The sequence below is a fragment of the Aotus nancymaae genome, unplaced genomic scaffold (assembly GCF_030222135.1).
Source record: "Aotus nancymaae isolate 86718 unplaced genomic scaffold, 86718_ANA_hifiasm-v0.15.2.pri h1tg000059l, whole genome shotgun sequence".
Lineage (NCBI taxonomy): Eukaryota > Metazoa > Chordata > Mammalia > Primates > Aotidae > Aotus > Aotus nancymaae.
In genome coordinates, this window is record NW_026988473.1 from 66672946 (window position 1) to 66686730 (window position 13785).

Below are 13785 nucleotides of genomic sequence, written 5' to 3' on the forward strand. Positions count from 1 at the left end.
GGGTTAGTCTCAGGAAATGTGAGCAGATCCTACGATTACCCAGTTAAAATCCAACTCAACCTTGAAAGGTAGAAAAGCAGTAAACACACAGTTGACTATAATTAATACTGAGCCTCTTCAGCAAAGACAAGGCCCTTCCATCGTCCACCATTTCCTGAGTGCTTTCTCTATGTGCCTGGCTACACTGGATACAAGGATAAAAGCCTTATTTTTTGCTCTCAAGGAGGCCACAGGTCCACAAGCAAGCAGAGAAATTATTTCTATACAAGAAATGCACATTATAAATGTGGGTGAGAACAGGGTGATTGATATGGCAGCAAGGAGGAGACACAACTCAACCAACCATTGGTACAGAAGGCCTTAGGGAAGGCAAACTCGGAAAAGCTGATAACATCTGTCCTGGCACCCTGCTCACCTCGTTTCCAGCCTCATCTTCTACCACATGGCCCTCTACCACTTCATATTCCAGAAAGTTTCTGGACATATGCTTTCTCAAGTTTCCAGGCTTCTGTACATGGATTTCCTCCTGCCTAGAATGCCTTCCTCTCTCGCATCATTGCAAAAAAATTACTACCTCATCCTCAAAATGCCCACTCAAGTGCTGTCCCCTCTGCAAAGTTTTCTAGGACAACCCCAGACCCAAAGGAGAATGCTCCTTCTCTGATCCTCTAACAGCTTCCAGCACAGTTGCCGCCATACTGTGCTGTCACTGTTTTGAAGTTTAGCTCAGTACAGTGAAAATAGCCTAGCTCTGTAGCCTAAAAGTCCCACATTGAAATGCTGACTGTGCCGCTTTCCAGCTAGGTGATTTTCAGAAAACTATTTCACATCTCAGTACTCAATTGCTTCATTTACAAAAGGGAAAACTAATAACTACCTTACAAGGTTGCAAGTATTCAAGGTGGCGTATGTACAAGTTTCTGACCACATCAAAGGCTCAACAAATACTCCCAATGACTGATAGCCATAAGTAACTTTATATTGTGATATTAAACAAAACACACACAAAAGTACATTACAACCATATGTGTATTTTTACATATGGCACATGATATAGTTTTGCTGTGTCCCAACCCAAATCTCAACTTGAATTCTATCTCCCAGAATTCCCACATATTGTGGGAGGGACCCAGAAGGAGGTTATTGAAATATGGGGGCCAGTCTTTTTTGTCTCATGATAGTGAGTAAGTCTCACAAAATCTGACAGGTTTATCAGGGGTTTCTACTTTTGCTTCCTCCTCATTTTCTCTTGCTGCCCCATATAAGAAGCATCTTTTGCCTCCTGCTATGATTCTGAGGCCTCCCCAGTCACATGGAACTGTAAGTCCAATTAAACCTCTTTTTCTTCCCAGTCTCAGGTATGTCTTTATCAGCCGTGTTGAAATGGACTAACAGAGTAAATTGGTACCAGTAGAGTGGGGCATTGCTGAAAAGATACCTGAAAACGTGGAAGTGATTTTGGAAATGCATAACAGGCAGAGGTTGGAACAGTTTGGAGGGCTGAGAATAAAACAGGAAAATGTGGGAAAGTTTGGAACCTCCTAGAGACTTGTTGAATGGCTTTGACAAAAATGCTGATAGTGATACAAACAATAAGGTCCAGGCTAAGGTGGTCTCAGACAGAGATAAGGAACTTGTTGGAAACTGGATCAAAGGTGACTCTTGTTATGTTTTAGCAGAGACTGGTGGCATTTTGCCCTGCCCTAGAGATTTGTGAAACTTTGAACTTGAGAGACATGATTTAGGGTATCTGGCAGAAGAAATTTCTAAGGAGTGAAGAATTCAAAATGTGACTTAGGTGCTGTTAAAAGCATTCCATTTTAAAAGGGAAATAGAGCATAAAAGTTCAGAAAATGTGGAGCCTGACAATGCAGTAGAAAAGAGAAACCCATTTTCTGAGGACAAATTTGAGCTGGCTACAGAAATCTGCATAAGTAGCAAGGAGCCTAATGTTAATCCCCAAGAGCATGGGGGAAAATGTCTCCAGGCCATGTCAGAGACTTTCACGGCAGCCCCTCCCATCACAGGCCCAGAGCCCCAGGAGAAAAAAGTGGTTTTGTGAGCTGGGCCCAGGGTCCCCATGCTGTGTGCAGCCTAGGTACTGGGTGCCCTGTGTCCCAGCCACTACAGCCATGGCTGAAAGGGGCCAACACAGAGCTCAGGCTGTGGCTTCAGAGGGTGGAAGTCCCAAGCCTCAGCAGCTTCCACATAGTGTTGAGCCTGCAGGTGCACAGAATTGAGGTTTGAGAACCTCCACCTAGATTTCAGAAGATGTATAGAAACACCTGGATGCCTAGGCAAAAGTTTGCTGCAGGGGTGGAGCTCTCGTGGAGAACCTCTGCTAGGACAGTGTGGAAGGGAATGTGGGGTCAGAGCCCCCTACTGGGGCACTGCCTAGTGGAGCTGTCAGAAGAGGGCCACTGTCCTCCAGACCCCAAAATGATAGACCCACTGACAGCTTGCACCATGAGCCTGGAAAAGCCGCAGACACTCAATGCCAGCCAGTGAAAGCAGCTGGGAGGGAGGCTGTATTCTGCAAAGCTACAGGGGCATAGCTGTCCAAGACCATGGGAACCCACCTCTTACATCAGTGTGACCTGGATGTTAGACTAGAAATCAAAGGAGATCATTTTGGAGCTTTAAAATTTGACTGCCCACTGGATTTCGGACTCGCATGGGGCTTATAACCTCTTTGTTTTGGCCAATTTCTCCCATTTGGAAAGGTGTATTTACCCAATACCTGTACCCCCATTGTATCTAGAAAGTAACTAGCTTATTTTGATTTTACAGGCTCATAGGTGGAAGGGATTTGCCTTCTCTCAGATGAGACTTTGGACTGTGGATATTTGGGTCACTCCTGAAATGTGTTAAGACTTTGGGGGGCCACTGGGAAGGCATGATTGGTTTTGAAATGTGAGGACATGAGATTTGGAGGGGCCAGGGGTGATACGATATGGTTTGGCTGTGTCCCTACCCAAATCTCAACTTGAATTGTATCTCCCAGAATTCCCACATGTTGTGGGAGGGACCCGGGGGAGGTAAATGAATCATGGGGGTTGGTTCCCATGCTATTCTCATGATAGTGAATAAGTCTCACGAGATCTGATGGGATTATCAGAGGTTTTGCTTTTGCTTCTTCCCTATTTTCTCTTGCTGCTACCATGTTAGAAGTGCCTTTTGCCTCCCACCATGATTCTGAGGCCTCCCCAGCCATGTGGAACTACAAGAACAATTAAACCTCTTTTTCTTCCCAGTCTCGGGTATGTCTTTATCAGCTGTATGAAAATAGACTAATACAGCATGTGACCCTGAAGAACGTAAAAGCTGTTTGATGATTCATTTTCTCCAGGTACAATTCCGTCCTAATTTAGGCAATAAAAATAATTTTAGACAGTCTTTAAATAAAGGATCTCCTACAATGGAAAATTGCCACAAAGAATATAACCAAGAAAAGCTTTACCACAAAGACTCATTACACTAAGGAATCAATGGAAAACCAAACAGCATATTTGGAAAGAAACTGACTCGGGTAATAATTATAATCTGTCACTACTATTTACTATAGGACATTCCTTCCCTTTAAAACCATAATACTAGCAGCCTACAATTAAAAGATAATTATAACCATTTGCAAGTGATGATGTTTTCATCCCATGGCGTAGTACCTCCTAGAACTCCCCATTTTTAAATTGTTCTTTTTTGATCATCTCAAAAGACAAATCTCCTTTATGTTATACCGCTTTGCTCATTTTAGTGTTTAGAAACACAGTCCAAATCAGAAAACCGCAACGAGCCCTGCTATTATGCAAGAGCGAAAATAGTGAGAAGGAAAACAAGATGGTGAATAAATAAAAGGCTAAGGAAAATTAGAGAGCAGGAATTAATGCATGTTTTTCCCACCTGCCCTTATGGAGGAAAAAAAACCCTCTGCAAGGAATGACTTAATTTTCAAGGGAAAAAAATCTATAAATTGCTAAGCCACTGCCAAGTACCTTCTCCCACAAACAGAACCATCTTCCTACAATAGGAAGTCATTTTCACTGTGCAATTTTCCCTCCTCTAAACTTGCATGCTTTATACCTCTCTTGCAATAATTTATACTCATAGTAAAAGCTTTTGCTTCCAGGTCTTACTTTTCCATTATGAGAGAAACACTCTTCTTTTTAAGGCCTTTGTGGTCTAGATCAGGGTTTTATAAAATGGAGGTTGTGATCCATTAGCAGGTTAGGAATCCATTTAGCGGATCATGGTCAGTATTTTTCTTTGACAAAATTTCATGCTATTCAGCAACCAAGCTACAGAATATGAACTTATTTTTATTAAGAAATTCTAAAAATCCTGTCTGGGCACAGTGGCTCATGCCTGTAACCTGTAATCCCAGCACTTTGGGAGGCCAAGGCAGGCGAATCACAAGGTCAGGAGATCAAGACCATCCTGGCTAGCCCGGTGAAACCCCGACTCTACTAAAAATACAAATAATTAGCTGGGCGTGGTAGCATGCGCCTGTATTCCCAGCTACTCGGGAGGCTGAGGCAGGAGAATCGTTTGAACCCAGGAGGTGAAGGTTGCAGCGAGCCAAGATTGTGCCACTGCACCCCAGCCTGGGCAACAGAGTGAGACTCTGTCTCAAAAAAAAAAAACAAAACAAAACAAAACTGAGTGGCCTGAACCTTTATGCCCCTGTGAGTGTATTAATTCTCACTTAATGGGCATGTGTGCTCTCTACTTGAGGAACAACCACCTGTTCAGTGTCATTTGAAGATGTAATTACAGTTCAGGCAGTCTCACAAAGTGAAGCACTGTTAACATCCAGTGCATGCTACAGACAGTAAGTACTAGGGAACCTCGGGGAAGGACAGCCCCTGCTGGGCTGAGTTAGCACGGGAAGGTTTCTCTGAAGATGTAGGGTTTAAGCAGGGCCCTGTAAAGCCTGGAGTGGAAAAAAGGAGAGGAGAAAAAACCATGGTGCCGGCTGGCCCGGACTGAAGCTCTGTTCTTTTAAACAGAGGGACTGAAGGGGTCCCCAGGCTATCATAAGTTAGCCTGGAATTATATGGTACAAACTGGTAACCCTGGGAAAGCGAAGAAGGAGCAGAAACTAGGAAGGAATCTGGGAAAGGTCTTGGTGATTGACTGGATTTGGGTTTGGATGTGAAGGTGAGAGAACCCGAATTCCAAAGTTTTCTATCCCATGTAAAGAGGAGAGTACAACTGACCCTTGAACAACAGGGGGATTAGAGGCACCTACCCATCCTTCACAACCCACACAGTCAAAAATCCTCCTATAATCTTTGACTCACAGAAACTTAAGAGAATAGCCTTGACCAGAAGCCTTACTGATAACATAAAGTCAATTAACACATATTTTGTAATGTATTATATTCCATACTCTTATCAAAATAAGCTAGAGAAAAATGTTATTAAGAAAATCTTGGCCGGGCACGGTGGTTCAAGCCTGTAATCCCAGCACTTTGGGAGGCCGAGGTGGGTGGATCACGAGGTCAAGAGATTGAGACCATCCTGGTCAACATGGTGAAACCCCGTCTCTACTAAAAATACAAAAAATTAGCTGGACATAGTGGCGCGTGCCTGTAATCCCAGTTACTCCGGAGGCTGAGGCAGGAGAATTGCCTGAACCCAGGAGGCGGAGGTTGCGGTGAGCCGAGATCGCGCCATTGCACTCCAGCCTGGGTAACAAGAGCGAAACTCCGTCTCAAAAAAAAGAAGAGAAAATAGAGAAAATCTTAAGGAAGAGAAAATATAATTATTATTCATTAAGTGGAAGTGGATCATCATAAAGGTTTTATCCTCATCTTCACTTTAAGAAGGCTGAACAGGAGGAGGAGGAAGAGAAGGAGTTGGTCTTACTGTTTCAGGGATGGCAGAGGCAGAAGTGGAGGAGGTAAAAGGGGAGACAGAGAGATGTATTGGAAAAAAAAATACATGTAAGTGAAACTGTGCAGTTCAAACCCATGTTGTTCCAGGATCAACTGCAGTACCATTAACAGTAATGTGAAAAATTCAGAGGAGTTTTAAAAAGAAGTGTTATGTAATAACATTAACATTTACTGTAGAAGTTTAACCTGTTTTGGACACCTGACTTACACTGAGATATCCATATTAGGGACACGAAGCGGTACAAGCAGAATCCTATTCTTTAGGTACCCACACCTGGGAGGACCAAAGCTGATGCTGAGCCAGTTCTTAAAATACTGAAATACTTCCATACTAGTTGGTGAAAAACTACCTGTACAACACCACCATACACATACACACACACACACACAGACACAGACACAGACACACACACCCTTCCCTAATGCCACAGTCCCTTTTTAGATCTCCATACCTAAAGAACCATGGTACTTCAAAAAGCCTTAGCTCCATGACTAGCTTCTGTTCTGACTGGACAGTGTCTAAGCCATATTGGTAGTATAATACTGGCAGACTGTTGACTAAACCAAGTACTAATGGTAGTAAGAATAACTTCCGCTTGAGCTAGTTATTTGAAGGGCTAATGAGGGCACACACTGAGATACATTGATGGGTGTAATTCAGGCTGCTCACAGTCCAATGGGACACCAACATATAAATAAAGCAATGCAATCCAGAGTAGCAGCATCAAAGAGTCTATAAAGTGCAGTAAGAGGCACAAAGGATAGTAGTCAGTTACCCAGCCCATGGGAGGGAGGCAAAGCAGTTCCTAACAAGAGAAGGTGATACAAGACTTAAGCAGCAAAAGATGAACAGGAGTTTGCCAGGGAAGGAAAAAGGAAGATAAACCATTCCAAGCTGACAGCAGCACTATGTAAGCCACATCCCAATATACTGTGTACAAAATGAGATGACTAATGTGTAATGTCTGACACACAGTGTCAATAATAAATAACAATAAATAATAAATATTAGAGTTTTCTAGCAGATTTATTTCTCTAATTATATTTTTAAAGGTTGATTCTAAAATATATTTGCATTGTCTAAGCCTACACTAGCTAAGCAAGGGATGGGCATTCAAGATATCCTGGAAAGAAGGGGTCAGTAAGTTTAGAATTTAAAAAGGAAGCATGTAAAAATGAATTCAAAACATCAAGTAGTGTTGCCTGCACTTTTTAGATATGTGTAAGCAAAGATGAGACTTAGTGCTGCTTACAGGCCTCTCAAATGCACAGATGAGTGTGACCCAAGGTTGCTTAATGAAATCACAGGTGGTTGGTAAGTATAAATTCCCATCTCTTTTAAAGGGTTTTGTTTTTTAGAAATTAGACTACATAAAAAGGCAAACCAATAGGCTGTTTTAGTCTGCACTGGTCACTGTCATCTAGAGCCAGTTGTTCAAGAGGAAGGAAGCACTCAACGCCAAAGAGAAGGGAGTCATCGCAGCTGCTTTCCAAAATTGGTGTATGAGCTGCTCCCTCAAAGGAAGAGGCCATCAGTGCTCAGGAAGAGGCAGAGATTTCCGACAGTTTTAAAGGACAGTGTCTGCAGCATGACCCATAGTTCAAACTGCATAAAAATATAAATTCACTGACAAATGAAGTACTTCCTTACTTTCCTATCTGCTGAATCACAGCCATTGTTTGGGTTGTAGTTCCTGGTTTAAATTAGGTTATTCAATCACAATGATGTTGGCCAAACATGCTAGTCATATGCCATCAGGAAAACTTATCAAAAATGCCATTTGCGCTGGGCATGGTGGCTCGGGCCTGTAATCCCAGAACTTTGGGAGGCCAAGGTAGGAGGATCACTTGAGCCTAGGAGTTCAAGACCTACCCGGGCAAACTGTAGAAACCCCATCTCTACAAAAAATTACAAAAATTAGCTGGGCATGATAGGTATACCTGTAGTCAGGCTACTCAGGAAGCTGAGATGGGAGGATCGATTGAGCTTGGGACATCAAGGCTGCAGTGAGCCATGATCACGCCACTGTACTCCAACCCGGGAGACAGAGTGAGACCCTGTCTCAACAACTACAAAAAATCCAGTTGTGTCAGGTCTTAAACACATAAACACACATACTTTTGCACTAATAAAATTTAATCTGTACCAAGGGTACCTTTTAAAACCTTTTTTCCTCCTTCTGAAGACCACAAATGTTCTGATGTAGTGGAAAGATAACGGAATTTGCAGACAGACCTGACTTTTGGTGCCAACTTGGCCATTTATTAGCTACTTTACCAAGTTCATGGTTCTGGGCTTGTTTTCTCAAATGCAGAATGAAAAAAATAACACCTACCAGAGGGGTCTTGTAATGATTTAGTTGGATGATACATGTGTGCAAGTACCCAGAAAGGGCCAGCAGGAAGTAATGGCTTGATTTATTACTAATATATTTTGCAAGGTGTTACTAGCACACACCTCCCAGTTCAAACACGTGCATAAATATACACAATAAACGCCATCAGTGCTTAATATTGTCATGTGAGAGAAAAAAATATAATTTAAAACTTCGGCAATTTGTTCTGAGTGGTCACTTAAAAAACGATGGCTTGCAAAGTAAAATTTTTTTAATGACAGCTATCTTGGAACAGATAACAGAAACAGGACAGTGTCTTGGTGACAGTGAGAGCCTCTTATACACCAAATATCATGTGGCCTGGTATATGACATGCTTTTCTTTTCCCTTTCTGTTCAGTTACAGTCACCAATGCTATGACATGTGTAATATATATTCATCATCGTATAAATAACAGCTATGAGGAATAGTATATATTGCAGAAATATAACATGAGTGCTTTGGATATTTTATTTTTAAAATAATCTGTGATATCACTTTCATTGTTCCATATGCTGAAGATTATAAATCCACATCTCAAAGGACTATTTATTTCCCCTTAGATGACAGAATAATACAACTACAATCATGGTCCAAACAGCCAGGCTTTTCATAAATGTGGTTAAGGAGACTAGCTTAAATTTTCAGTCTAATATCCTTTTAAATTATATACTTTATTAAATAAGAAGAATAGTATTTTTATTCTAAACAACATGCTAAAAATAAGACTAGTCTCCAGGCTTTTAAAGAAAACAAAATACTTTGGTACAGTTAACCGGATTTGACTCCCTAATCTAAGAGCTGGTAGACTTTCAACAGCAGAATACAAGAGAGGGACATGCAAGGACCTTCCACTCTTCTAAGAGTGAAAGTTAAATACGTGGCAGTGACTAGTCCATGCAGCATGGATTAGTGACTTTTACACAAACTCTGTAACTTATTCCAAGTCAAATTTTATACACAGACTATTGGGAAAGCTTAAAATGGATAATTTGCTCATGGACTGAGCACCAAGCTTCCAGGGACAAAGTTCTATAGTAGCGACTTCACTCCTGCCTCACCAATATATCCTCCTTTATTCCCTTGGATAGGATCTTTTTGTGATAGTCAATGGAGGTCTCTTAACATCCTTTACTCAATATATAGAGCTACCCAAAAGAACTCATAGTTTTATCTCAGAAGTTTTCATAGTCCCCTTCTGATGCTAACATAGTTTCCATTAATTTAAAACTCTTCTTTCTGTCACACAAAGTCAAAGTCAGAAGAAAGTTCTGTATAACTGAAACCTCCATCATATTTTTGCTGTCCAAAATTATCCAACCTGATATTAGGAGAATTAAAATTCTGCTTATTCCTCAACTTTACTGCTATTTAATGTGGGTTAATATCTCTAAATCAGCCATGAACTACATGAATTTTTTTCATTTTTAATTTTTTTGACAGGGTCTCATTCTGTCACCCATGCTGGAGTATAGTGGTGCTATCATAGCTCACTGCAGCCTTGACCTCCTAGGCTCAAGTGATCCACCTCTGTCAGCCTCTCAAGTAGCTGAGACCATAGGTGCATACCACCATGCCTGGCTAATTTTTATATTTTTTTAAAGACAGGGTCTTGCTTTGTTGCTCATGCTAGTCTCAAACTCCTGGTCTCAAGTGATCCTCCTACCTCAGCCTTTCAAAGTGCTGGAATTACAGGTGTGAGCCACCATGCTTGATTGAACTTCATGAATTAAATATAAGCCATGAATTATAAAACCTATTTCTGAAATATAGAAGCAACATGGTACAAAGGCTGTGATGTCGACAGAGCCAGGTTTAAATCCTAACTCTATCACTTATCAGCTATGCAATCATGCATAAATCACTTCAGCTTCTGTGCTCTTTTTCCTCTATAAAGTTGGAGGACTAACTCCCCACAGGGTAAAAAATAAATAGGCATTTATTCAGTGCCATCAGAAGATGAAAACAAAACCACTATACTCTGATCAACTGTGTTCTGTCCCACACCATTTCAACACCAAGCTATGCTCTTAAAGTCAATGAAAGCTACAGGGAAGGAGTATCCACACCATGTGCATGTAAATGGAAATTATGACAGTACTGACCTCACAGTGTTGGAAGCCAACCTCCAAGGTCATCATCTTTGTCCCTCCATCTCAGTCTTACTGACGTCTTTTCAGTTCCTCCAACACAGCCTGGTCTTTCCTACCTTAGGATCTTGTACATGATATACCTTCTACCTTGACAGAAATTTTTATCATCTCTCTTCTCCTAGTTCATCCCTAATCATCTTTCTGGTCTCTGCTTTAACATCATTGCCATCTATAGAATTCCCTAATACTTCAGACTTAGACCCCATTTTAGACATCCCATACTTCCTTAAAGCATACATCACACTTGTAATTACTTGTGACTATCTTCTTTCTCACTAAACTGTAAGCTACGTGAGGCCTATGTTTGCTTTCCACTTATCCCTAGCTATTAACTCAGAATATGGCACAAAGGAAGAGTTCAACAAATATTTGTTAAATAAATGTATGACTGTGCTGTTTGTTTTACTATGTAACTGTAAGATATTTTATCAATTATCATACAGTGATACTTCATTGTTATCCATTGGGGCTCAGAAAACAACACCCCAAAGTATTAATATTATATCAACTATCAGAGTGATCCCTCATTGTTATCTGTTGGAGCTCAGAAAACAATATGCCAAAGAATTGTTCCTTGGGAGTACTCTGAACTGAAGAATACTGGAAGAGTCTCAGAAGCAAAGTCTCTTTCTGGCCCTCTTCTGTCTTTCTCTCTCCTGCTTCTCTTTCTCCCCCAAGGTGGGTCATAGAAACTAGGACCCTTGGCCAGGTGTGGTGGCTCACGCCTGTAATCCCAGCACTATGGGAGGCGTAGGCAGGCAGATCACTAGGTCAGGAGTTTAAGACCAGCCTGACCAACATGGTGAAACCCCAACTCTACTGAAAATACAAAAATTAGCCAGGCATGGTGGCACATGCCTATAATCCCAGCTACTCAGGAGGCTGAGGCAAGAGAATCGCTTAACCCAGTAGGCAAAGGTTGCAGTGAGCCAAAATCGTGCCACTGCATTCCAGCCTGGGTGACAAGAGCAAGACTCTATCTCAAAAAAAAAAAAAACTAGGACCCTTCTTCTTGAAAGCCAGCCATGAAGCCTAGAAATATTAAATCTGACACTATATCCAGAAGGAAAGAATGCCACACAGAGGGACCAAGAAGAATCAGAACAGACAGACCTTGCTGAGCTTCCCCACTCAGACTATTACTACTAAGATCATTCCCTTTTTGTTCTATCACATTTCTACAGGACTGTCCCTTCTTCATCAAACTTAAGCCTAAAAATGAAGAGTTTTCCCTGAGCTTTTGGGGTCTTCATTTCTGAAGACTCCCATGTCACGTAAAACTGTGCTTAAATAAACTTGTTATGCTTTTCTCTTGTTAACCTATATTTTATTATAGGAGTGTTGACTATGACCCTTATGATGGGTGAGAAAACGCATTGCACCTTTGTGCCCCTACCTAACATACAACCAAATTGCGGGGCTACTCAGAGAAACCTTCTAAGGAAGTCTGACTTTAACAAATCTGTTTTTTCCTAACCCGTGTAGGCAATCTGCACAATATGAGCAGCAGGAAAGATAACATCACAGGCTTGACAGAGTCACAGCTGCTGCTTCTCTCCAGCCGCAGCAACGCAGGGCAACTTGAACTGACATGCATGCCATAGAAAGGAAGGATTTACAAATATACATAGTTAACTGGCTTCCATTTGCAAATGAAAAACCAATATCATGAAAAGTTTACTTTAGCACTCTAATAATAAATACAGGTGGTACACAATTACCACAGAAGTAGCCTTTAAGGAGACATTTTCCTTGTGTTCATTCTTCATCTCAGCCCTCGCCCATAAACAAAACAAAGAAAAAACAAGAAATGCAGCATTCCCTCCCATAATCCTTTCTCTGTAGATATGCTGAAAGAAGGAAAGGGACAAACTTCTAGCCACAGCTTCCAGGCCACCAAAATAAGAAAATTAAAACAGGCAGGTCAGTCTTTATCTGATATTCTATCATGCTCGCCAAAGAATGTGAGACAGCTGGAATCCAAGTTTCCTTACCCTTCCCCTCCTCCATATACACACTCCTTCCTTACCTCAGGGTGTAGAAAAATGGGAGAGAAAGAGGGGAAAAGACATAGATTCATCAGATTTGTGAAAACAATACTCTAGGAAAAACAATGTCACGTGTGCTATAGAAAAGTATGGATGTTTATAAGACAGGATTCCTGCTTTAAATGTAGAATAAGAGAGGAGTGTAAAAGATTATATATAACATAAGACTAGAATAAGACATATGCCATAAAATCTTTTTTATACAAAAAAAGATTTGACAAATCATATACTGTCCAGGAGATTTAAAAATGGGCTGGGTGCAGTGGCTCCCACTTGTAATCCCAACACTTTGTGAGGTAGAGGTGGAAAGATCACTTGAGGCCAAAGTTTAAGACCAGCCTGGGCAACACAGCAAAGACCTCATTTCTTTAAAAAAAAAAAATTAGCCAGGCATGGTGGCACATGCCTATAGTCTCAGCTACTCAAGAGCCTGAGGCAGGAGGGTCACCCAAACCCAGGAGTTTGAGGCCAAGGCTGCAGTGAGCTATGATCACACCACTGCACTCCAGCCAGAGTGACAGAGCAAGACTCTGTCTCAAAAAAAAAAAAAAAAAAAGGAAGAAGAAGGAGGAGGAAGAGGAAAAGGAAGCATAGGAGGGAAGGAGAAAGGAGAAAGGTGGAGAGAGAAGAAGAGGAGGAAAAGAAAGAAATGAAGAGGAAGAGAGAAGAAGGAGGAGGGGGACAGCTCCTGGAGGAGGCAGAGACAGAAGCAGAGGCAGAGGCAGAAGCAGCAGAGGAAGCTGCAGAAGCAGCAGAAAAAAAACAGCTCCTTGAGGAGGCAGTGTTAGAGATGGGGGTTAAAAAATTGGGTGGGATTGATCAAAGAGGTAAGGCCCGTGGGAGAGAGAGGTTCCAGGCAAAGGGAACAATGTGGACTAACGCATAGAGACAGGAAAGGAATGGGCATATGTGCTGAATAGATTAGCAAAATGGAAAGGCAGTAAGGGCTATAGACTGAAAGGCCTTAAATGTTACAGGATTTTGTTCTCAATAAAGCAAACAATAAAGAGTTGTTGCAGTTTCTGAACAGAACAGTGATTCAACTAGAGAAGAGGTGATTTGTGTGACAACCCATGGGAGCTGCACTGGAGGAGGGACTGCAGAAAGCTTGGAGGACCAACTGGTCTACTCTTCTAATAGTCAGGGGAGGCAGTAATAGGGGCTGCAACAAGGGGCTGTAATAACTCCACTGCATACAATTCTCACTACCCAGACCTCTCTCACCTTGTTGTTCTCACTTGGCAAAAGAGCAATCCACCAACTCCACAACCATACCCAAGGAACTGAATGTAGCTAGAGAAACAGCCACATC

General features: G+C 41.6%; 1 protein-coding gene across 1 annotated transcript in view; it reads right to left on the reverse strand.

The window, feature by feature from the left end:
• PRCP (prolylcarboxypeptidase) overlaps positions 1-13785 on the reverse strand; it is a 76485-nt gene that overhangs the window by 52372 nt on the left and 10328 nt on the right. The window lies entirely within an intron of this gene.